Source organism: Megascapheus bottae, chromosome 6 (genome assembly GCF_031878675.1).
Source record: "Megascapheus bottae isolate mThoBot1 chromosome 6, mThoBot2.hap1, whole genome shotgun sequence".
NCBI classification, from domain to species: Eukaryota; Metazoa; Chordata; class Mammalia; order Rodentia; family Geomyidae; genus Megascapheus; species Megascapheus bottae.
Window position 1 is genome coordinate 48,710,949 of NC_143514.1, and position 10,277 is coordinate 48,721,225.

At 49.5% G+C, this 10,277-nt stretch overlaps 1 pseudogene; it reads right to left on the reverse strand.

Moving 5' to 3' along the window:
- Positions 1–1,372: 1,372 nt before the first annotated feature.
- On the reverse strand, positions 1,373–8,682 carry LOC150061770 (barttin-like; annotated as a pseudogene).
- Between the last annotated feature and the right edge of the window lie 1,595 nt (positions 8,683–10,277).

Sequence of the window (10,277 nt, forward strand, 5' to 3'; positions counted from 1 at the left end):
TTGTGATTATGATTTACATGTCATACAATTTACATGTCATACTACAAAGTGTCACATAATCACTCTAATTCTTTTCCTATTCCCCTCTGCAATACAGATACTTATTACATCTGTTTAGAGTGTGTTCAGCTGCAAATGCTGTAGCTTCAACCATAAAGGTGAATTTTTCTCAGGTAGGTACAATAACTGAGGTTTCTGACTGGATTACTAGCTCAACATTAGACTGTTGAAATTCTTTTACAATTTCCCTCAAGTTAAAATATGGCTGCTGTAGCTCATGATATCACATCTATTTTCAAAGTGTGAAAAGGCAATCGTTTCTAAGCTTTTATTAGGATATCAAAATGTTTTTCAAAAATATTTCTCTTGAATGCACATTTGCCAAACTAGATTTTAAGGCTATCTCTAACAGCAGGCACAGAAACAACAGACTTGTCATGGTTAACAGATTCACCCTAATGTATCACCTGGGAGTAGGCACACGGTCTTCTCCAAAACAAAATCAAGGAAGAACTTGGCAGTATCTGAATACTGGCTATTGTCGTTCATAATTTTCTTTCCATAATTATATATTACCAACATTTTCCACATCAAGATATTATAGACCCATCATTCACTTCACAAGGATTTATTGACAGCATTCTACATTGGGCACTTAATTGGGCACCAAGTCCTTGTCTCTAAGGAGTTTACTCAGTATCTGAAACTAGAGACAGAAATTCATCAAAGAAACTCAGATTGTATAAATGTAATTCCGCTCAATGCTAAATACCATGAGCAGGTGGGAAGAGACTTCCTTCACCCAGGAAGAAAATAATTTGATTGGTGGTATGCCATCCCCTTGAAGGGCCAGGGTGCAATTATTTAGTCAGTCCCCTTCCTCTGGACATTATCAGTGCCAGCCAGCACCCCTCTAGAAGTACATCTTAGCATGTGTGTGACATTACCTCCTTCACATGCATTCCACGGCAGCTTAGCCACTCCTCGATGTGGAACTGTGAAGGAAATGTGGTCCCACTGTGAAACCACACTGCGGGGTGCTCCAGTGTCCACCAAGAGACCCTTCAGCAGGGACACCAGTGCCCCACTCCTCACTCCCCATCTCTATCCAGCAGGGCCCCCTCCCTCCATGGCGGTTATTTGTCCTTGTGTTGTTATGGGGGATGTGATGTTTTTTTGCTTGCTTTCCTCTGGCCCTGAGGTAGATGGTAAGTGCATTTCCTTCAACAGGTCTTTCTTTTCCAGCCCAGACAGCTCTGTGTGTGTGTGTGTGTGTGTGTGTGTGTGTGTGTGTGTGTGTGTGTGTGTGTGTGTGTGTATGTGTGTGTTGGAATGAGGTTTTGTCACTTAAGGAAATGGGGGAGCAGTCACCTCAGCCCTGGGTGTCAGGCTCAAAGCCCAGCTCCTTGTCTGGATGGGGGTCCTCGGGGATGTCTGGCAGCCCATAGTATAAGTCTTCCTCTTCCTCCTCTGGCTGAAAGGAGCTTGAAACTACAGTGGCCTTCTTCTTCTCCTTGGTCCTCAGTGATAGCTTCCAGTTTGGGGGCTGGGATGCATCCTGAGCCTGCTTCTCCAGGGCCATGTCATCTGATGTGGGGGTGTCATCGATTAGGGCAAAGTCATGGAAGAGGTCTAGGGGGCCCCTTTGCACAAGTGGCTCCTGTGGCCCAGGGTGCAGCTCCTCTCTGTCAGCTGGAGATGAGGTGGGGCTGCTGCCTTCACTGGAGTCCATGTCTAGGTCATCATGGAAGGAAGCCAACGGTGCAGGAGCCAAGGGACAGGCAGGGGAGCTGCAGGAGCAAAACCAGAGAGGTCTAGAATTCCCTGAGTCAGATTCCCTGGGTCCTGATCACAGCCGCTAGCTACAAGGCCCGAGAAGAGAAAGTTCACCTCTCTGAACCACAGTTTCCTCCCCTAGAAGGTGAGGAGAAATAAGAATATGCACTGCTGAGCCTGCTTCTGAGACTCATAGCTGATAACAATGTGCAAAGCACATTGCACAATGCCCAGGTGCTCAAGAAATAGGGCTGTTAGATTACTGTGAAAAGTACACCTCCAGTCATCCATATCTCCAGTCATTCCCGGTTCTGCTCTCCTCCCTCACCGCCCTTGCTACTCCAGGGCTCCCTCTGCTATCTCCTCTGCTTGCCACACTAGACTAGAGTTTGACAGCTGGGAGGCCAGGCAGGCCTAAAAGGGAATTTGTGCTGAATTCTAACAGAAGAATGAGTAAACAAGTGAATGATTCAGGACCTTAGTCACAAGTAATCAGCAACAGGCATGTAGGGGATAGGTTGACAGCGGTGGACTCATGTCCTCTGCTTCCTTGGCCTCCAGCACTCATGACAAACAGCCACAGAAAGCAAGGACCTACTGTGTGCCAGGCATCCCAAGTGCATTGTCCCAAGCCCCACAACACCCCTGGGAAGTGGGAATGACTATTCCAGCGGGGAAACGGAGGCTCCAGACAGTAAGAGAATTGCCAAGTTTACAAGGCCAAAGAGCTGGTTTGCAGCCAGGCATGTCTGACCACCGTCTGCTCATTGGTTTGCTGCTGCCATCATGGCCCACATCCCCTGCTGCCTGCCCCTCACTCCCAAGGCCCCACCCTCGGTGGCTCCCAGCCCTCCCCTCCTGTGCACACTCACCTGCCCTGAGCTGGGGTTCCTTCCTGTTCATTCTCCTCCTCCAGACTCCTGTGGACAACCATGGCAGCCTCCATCCAGGTCTGAGCGTCACCAGGGCCTCCCTCTCCTCCACCGCTGACTCCCGACTTCAGCTCAGGGGTCAGCAGTGGGCGGGGGTCCTCGCTGTAGCCCATGACCTTCATCTGGATGTGGCTGAAGTTGGGCAGAGGGCTTCCTCCCACCTCCTGAGGTGGGGGCTTGGGGGCTGAGGGCCCAGAGAGAGAGAGACAGACGGGCAGATAGACAGACAGACAGGAACAGAGAGACTGATCAAGAGAATAGGTAGGTGGCAATCATCCACTCAGCCCCCCTCCAGTCTCTCCCCCACCTCCACCCCTGCCTGTGTGCCCTGGGCATGGATACCACACATGTCACCAATGGCCCTCAGGGGATCTTCCTGTACCCATTCATGGGTGACAAGCCTGAGGCCTCAAACTGAGTAAATTCCATGGCAAAACTGAGGCCTAACCCCAAGTCTGACTCTCAGTCCTGTGTTCCCTTCACTTGAGGTGTCAAAGGGAAGCCCAGGGTATGAGGGCAACATGGAGACCAGTTCCATGGAGGTACACAGGGACTCAGACTCCTAAGCAGACCCTTACTTGAAGCTGAGGCTCCAGGCACTCCTCATTAATTTCCTTGTGTGCAGGGGCCACTCTGGTTGTCATTCCTCAGTTATGGTTGGCTCCTGTCTTGCCAGGCTCTGTGGTAAGCTCTTCTGAACCTCCCCATGATGCCAGGAGATTCAATGGGAACACCTGGCCTCTGGCACTAAAACTGGCCTTTGCCCTCAGTGCATCAACTCCGGGTGATGGTGCAGAGCCCTGGGGTCCAGTTCTCTATTCCTGTGCTCCAGCCTGTGGGACATGAGGGTCACAGGGCTGGGAAGCAACAAGGTAGAGGGTAGAAATCCTGGGTGACAGGAAACCCCACAATGGGCCTAGCCCCAGCCCGGAGCTGGACGGCCCTCACGGGAGGTGTCTACTGTATTGCCACCCAAGTGATCCACTCGCTGTCAGGAGTAGAATGCGCCAGTGCTCTCAGCTTCCCTCAGCCAAGCAGAGCAGCTCTGAGCCCCACACACCTGAAGCCTGCAGCTGAGTCCTCAGGGACACAGCCAGAGGGTCAGCAGAGGCCAGGGTGCTCTTGGCTATGCCTCAGAACCAGGTCAACCTTGAATTCTGGCTTCATCTATATCAGTGACTCCCTATGAGATTTGGGCTGGTAACTGTATTTCTCTGAGTCTCCGTTTCCACATCTGTACAATGGGAATCATAATACTTAGTTCCCAGAACCAAGAATCAGAATCAGCCCATGATTTCTAATAGGTTGTTCTCAGGACATGGGGAGGCAACTTGGAGCCCTACCATATGCTTTCCCATCAGCTGCCCCCCACCCCGCCCCGTTCTCCTCCTGATGTGAGGCTGGGACGAGGCCACCCCCTGCACTCACCTCTTCAAGTCAGCCAGTCTGCTCTCCAGCAGGCCTAGTGCTTTCGGGGACAGGGCCCCTTGGAAGTCAGCATCAGCAGGCACAAAGGTAAACTGCAGGGAAAAGGGAGACAGCCTCCCATCAGACCATGGCTGCTTCCACATGGCCCAGAGCCTCGGTGGATCTCCCTGGGTGCCAGAAAAAGAAGCTGGACTTGGCTGGGCCTCCATTTGACAAGGGAGGTGCTGCTCAGAGCATGGAAAGTTCCTGTCCCTAACCTGCTCTGTGTACTCACTCTCTCCACCACTAGGGGATAGCTATAGACATAGATTTAATTGGTTATATGAAGACATCTAGAACACTCATAAGGGACATGGTGTAGAAAACATTCCCCTTCATTTTTATTGTATGGACATTAATTTCCTGTTTTTTTTTGTCTCAGGGATCAGAGTCTCCCATGATGATTGGCGAGTTAAGAAGTGACCTTGATGATGTTGACCCTTAGAAGACTGTGCCTAGCACCTGACCACACTGAGTGCTTGGCACCTCAGGAAACCAGAATCTCATCCTCAAAGCCCTTAGAGGAGCCTGGAAAGCTGGGAAAGTGTGACTCTGAAGGGCCATTTGCTCTGAAGAGAAGCTTCCTTTGTTCTCTAGGAGGCTGGGAGGTGTTGGCAGGCAAGCTCCAGCAGGTAGACCCACGTGCACATGTGGACTGACACCTGTGTGGAGACTTAAGGAAACAGCTGTTGTCTAGCTCATGTCACGTGAGCACACAAGAGAGGGGGAAGTGGTGGCTTTCTCTTCAGTGCCACAAGATAAACTCCTTTGTTTTTATATTTTAACAGAGAAAGGCGAGCTGCCTTTTGGTGTGTGGGGGCAAATGTTTAATGTTGAATAGAAAGATCTCATTTAACATGATGTTAATAAATAAAATGATGTTAAGATATGTGGTAAAACTTCCTTTCACTGCAAAGTAGTAGCTGGAGAATTGCATTTACATGGACCTTTGTGTTTGATAGTGTTGCCCTCAGGTCTGATTGAGAGCTCTGGCCTTAGGCTTAGACCTTGAGGCAGTAGTATCAGGATCCAAACTGAAACATTCACTAAGCTCTTGTAGGTACTTTCAGATACAATTAAGACTAAAAAGAGAAATAAAAATGCTGTGTTATGGGACCTGGAATGTGGCCTGGTGGTAGAGTGCTTGCCTTGCATGCATGAAGCCCTCGCTTCAATTTCTCGGTATTACATATACACAAAAAAGTCAAAAGTGGCACCAGCTTTGAGAAAGCTTATGGACAGTGTTCAAGCCCTGAGTTCAAGCCCCAGAACTGGCCAAAAAAAAAAAAAAAAAAAAAAGCAGTGTTCTGCAGAAACGCAGGCTGTCAATTGTCAATCCTAAAGAAGTTATGGGTTCACACACACACACACACACACACACACACACACACACACCAAATTGGAAGGGGACAGGTGGGCGGTAGCATGGCTTATAATACAGGTAGAGTGATTACCTAGCATGCACAGAGCCCTGGGTTCAATTCCTTAGTATGGTCCCACATACACAGAAAAAGCCAGAAGTGGTGCTGTGGCTCACATGGCAGAGTGCTAGTCTTAAAAAAGCTCAAGGACAGTGCCCAGGCCCAGGACTGGCAAAAAAAACCAAAAAACAAAAAACAAAAAAACAAGTAGTCAGGGACATGATCAGCCAAAGGAGACAGGAACTAGCCAGGTCATCCACTTTTTAATTTTCTGTCCTGACTGGCCGACTGCAGCTGCCCTTCCTTCTGCTGTTTGTGTGCCTTCTAATATGTTTTTCTTTTCCAGTTGTTCAGTCCCTGCTTACTAAGACTTCCTTCAGATTTCATCCCAAAACACATATGTGCATTCAGCACCAAGGAACTGTTGCTGCCTTCTCCTGACCTGGACAACAGCTTCACTTTTGACCTCTAATGTCAGTGCTCCCTTGCCAGCAGGAAGTAGCCAGAGAGAACCAGTGCCCCCTTCAAAACTAGCAAAAGGCTGGCATGTTAGGTTGCTGGAGAACACTGGCCCATTTTCCTTTCTACTCCATCAATGCGTACAAGGCCCTCTCTAGAACTCCCCACCCAGTACCTGTGACCCAGGTACCTGGTGCACTTGCAGAGCTTTGGATGGTTACCCAGGCTCTGAAGTCTCTTCCTCATCCCCTGTGGCCACAAGTCCTCATGCTGTTAGCTGCAGGAACACATTCTCCCTGCCCTCTCCCTAAGCAGGACCATGTGCTACATGAATTCTGTAGGGAGGCCTCGCAGAACAGTGTTCCTTCACCCTGGATGGCACTCCAGGCCCAAATAGCGACTTCAATCCAGCCTGCAACGAGAAGAAGGAGTTTTACTACGGTCCAGTACAGAGCAGTGGATAACTGTAGGGACTGTATTTACCCAGCCTCTCCCAAACTCTTCCCACCCAGAGTCTCCCCAAACCAAGAAGCTTTCCTCTCCTTTATCTGGAAAGTTCCTAATTCACATGGCTCTAGAATGGCACAGAAACGTAAACGAGAATGTCACCAATTGCCAGAAGCAATCACTGCAGACTGAAATAGAAGACATAAGTCATGTGTCTGTAAGTTATACATAATTTTAGGGAAAGTTAGGCTTATTCATGCTTAGTTCTTGTTTTTCTCTGGTGTCTTGCTGACCTGGCAGACACCATTTACCATGGGATAGGGGGACTTATGCCACAGTCTGGCACAAAGAGCAACCCAATGGCAAAAAGATAGTTGGAAAGTTAGTCCTATACCATGTTTTGTTTCAAGTCAAGAAACCCGACTCTTTTTTTCATATATTTTTTATTGTAATTAATAGAAGGGTTACATTATATTCACCAGATAGAAGGTGCATTACTTCACATACATTGATACCCTTTCTCATGTCATGGTCCCCATTTCCTTCCCCGGCAAACCCGACTCTTTAGAAAAATCTGCAGGTTTATGAACAAGGGTTCCACGAACATTCACTAAGCTAGGCCCTGTCCACTTGCCTGGGATGGGAAAGGGGTTGGGAACTTAAGCTCAATAATGGAGCAGAGCCTAGGATCAGGCACCACGATTGTGGTAGATCTTGGGGAAGCTAAAGGTTGACATTCACTGCTCCTCTATAAGATGAGTGTCCAGAGAGAGTTCCTGGTGTCCTCGCCCGTCCCAGCTGAGCCAAGCACTCTCTTTGTCACTCCAATACAACTACAAAATAAAAATGGCTACAAATCCTGGAATAAATGTCAAGTCACAAATGTAAAACAGATCAGAGAAGCTGCATGCTCTAGAAGGGCAACAGAGAACTGGATGGCAATGGCTCAGGGCCTCCAATCCTAGCTACTCAGGAAACGGAGCTCTGAGGATGTCAGTTCCAGCCCCGCAGGAAAAACCTGCCCGATCTCCAGTAAATTACTCTAAAAACTGGAAACAGAGAGCTGTGGCTCAAACGGTAGACTTCTAGTCTTGAGCAATGAAAGCTCAGGAACAGTGCTCAGGCCCTGAGTTCAAACTCCAAAACGGACACAAAAAGGCAAGAGACCCAAAGTACAAACAAGTGTTGGTTTATTTTGATATTTATTCACACGTGGGCAATTGATCTTTCCATGTGCCACCTCACCCCTCAGGTGTCCACCCACCCCCATGAGTGACACCCCCACAGGAGAAGGCCCATGCTCCAGGGAGCAGCCCTAGACCAAGCAGGCCAGGCTCTGGCTGCCTTCACGTCCTGTTCCCTGCAGAAATAAGGTGACAACCTGGCACCTCCCTTTCTGTCACCTCACTTCCAGGCTGTGTGCTTGGCAGGCCCTCCCCTCTCTGGCCCTGTTTCTTCCTCCATAAAGTATGGGTGCCAGTGCACATGGTGAAGGACAGAAGGGGGATGGGGAGAACTAGAGATGGGGTGTGATGTGTTTCCCTCTACTGCAGATGTCCCCGTTAGGGACATCGCTGGAGGTGGAGCAGAATGAGGACAGCAGGGGGAAACTGAGGCATGTTCTATAGTCACATGCTTGTGCTAGCTAAAGAGAAGGCTATAGAGGTTTCTCCAAAGTGAGACCACGAAGGATCTCAGCTTGTGTCACCCTCACTTGTTCCTGCAAACACCAGCCTCTTTCAGCCCAAGGGCCTCACCAGGCTGCTGTCAATTCTTGGAGGCAAATGCTCATGAAATTCGCCCACTAGTTGGCCTCCCCTTGCGTTAAAACCACACCTCCTTGACCCTAATTGGGGGTGGGGTATTCCTATACCACTCCCAGGGAGGGGAACCCCAGATGAGACAGAGTTCTCTCAGGACAAGTGTTCCCCTGTACCCCTGCCCTGGTCAGCACCACCAGGTAACAGGTGATCTCTCCATCAACTTCACATTTGGCCTGAAGGCTGGATCTGGCAGCAGATGAGTGTAAATATTGTGAAGTCCGCATTGAGCCTTTCCCTTTTGGCAGGTTCCTGGTGCCTCACCACACATGCGTTGTCCACAGGGAAGGCTCCCAGGGTGACAGAGGGCTCAGGATGGGCACTGCAGCTGGTCAGGGTCCAACCGGCATCACAGGACATAGAGACCTGCCAGAGTCCAGAGAGGACAAGTAAGTCCAGGCCCAGCGTGCATGGCCAGGTCCCTAAGCCACCTGCTGCTCTGTCTCTCCCAGAGCCCTCAGTGGGCTCAAAGTGTGAACATCACAATCAGATCATCACCTCGCACCCCAAAGGGATCCCCTACCAGGTCTCAGACAGACATCTAAGCAAGCCAAAGCCATTCCCACTTCCCACTTCCCACTTCCCACAAAGCCCTGCCTCCCACAGCCTTCCCCACCCATCTCCCTAGTCACTCCACAAGGCCTTAGAACTTCTTGTTCACACTCATACCCAGACCAGAGACTCCAGTCTCAGGTACAGAGCCCCTGCTGTCTGTGCTCTAAAAGCTAGCTCTTGGCCTCCAAGACAACAAGCGTGACCTTCCCTCCCTTCTTCCGCTAACTTCCCATGGTTGCTCTGGTGTTACAGCCCTGAGCTATACGTTTGTTAAGTGCACAGGTATTGCTTTGTGTGTATGTGTGTGTATACAAATCCTGAGATTTGTACTCCAGACCCGAGTCACATTTCTACTTCCGACAATTAATGGGGGGATAAGGGGTTCACAGACTTTCCTGCCTGGGCTGGCTGTGAATCAAATTGCTCAGATCTCAGTCTCCTGAGTAGTTAGCAATACGGGTATGAACCACAGGCTCCTGGATTGCTTTCTTTTTTTCTTTAAAGCCATACTGGGGTTTGAACTTGTGAGTGCTAGGCAGGCCACTTGAGTCACAACTCTGGCCCATTTTGTTTTAGTTATTTTTCAGATATGATTTCACTTTTTTGTTGTTCAGGTGGGTCCAGACTGCATGTAATCCTCTAACCTACACACACACACACACACACACACACACACACACACACACACACACACACACACAGCTGATATTCCAATTGTACCACCACAATAAGCTAATTGGTTTAGATGGAGGGTTTTTTTTGTATGCGGGGGGGGGGGGGTCATGTGGCTGAACTCTGGTCCTGGTCACTGTCCTTGACATCTTCAGCTCAACGCTATCACCCTACTCTTGAGCCAAGTCCTTGGAGATAAGAGTCTCAGGTCCTTTATGCCCGGGGCTGGCTCTGAACCTTGATCCTCAGATCTCAGCTTCCTGAGTAGCTAGGAATACAGGCATGAGCCACCACGCCCAGCTAGATAGGGTTTCTTTACTTTTTTGCCTACATGGGCCTCAAACTGAGATCCTACTACGTCATTACAGTTGCAGGTACAATAGGCACAGAAATAAACTACTGTGTCCAACCTCCACACTGGCATGTGATGCTACCCTCAAAGGGGGACAAGGGCACCTAGACAGCAAGCCTTACTAATCTGGACAGAAATAAAACCAAGCCCTCACAATCTACTCTCCCTCCCTCCCTCCCTCCACCCCCCTCTGTCTCTGTCTCTGTCTCTGTCTCTCTCTCTCTCTCTCGCACACACACATACACACACACACATACACACACACACACACACACACACACACTTCACACAATAGCACAGAGGCTCAGATCTTCCTCCTCTGGACACTGGCCACCCTAAGAGGAAGCAGGCAGTCCTCACCCGTCTCCACCACACC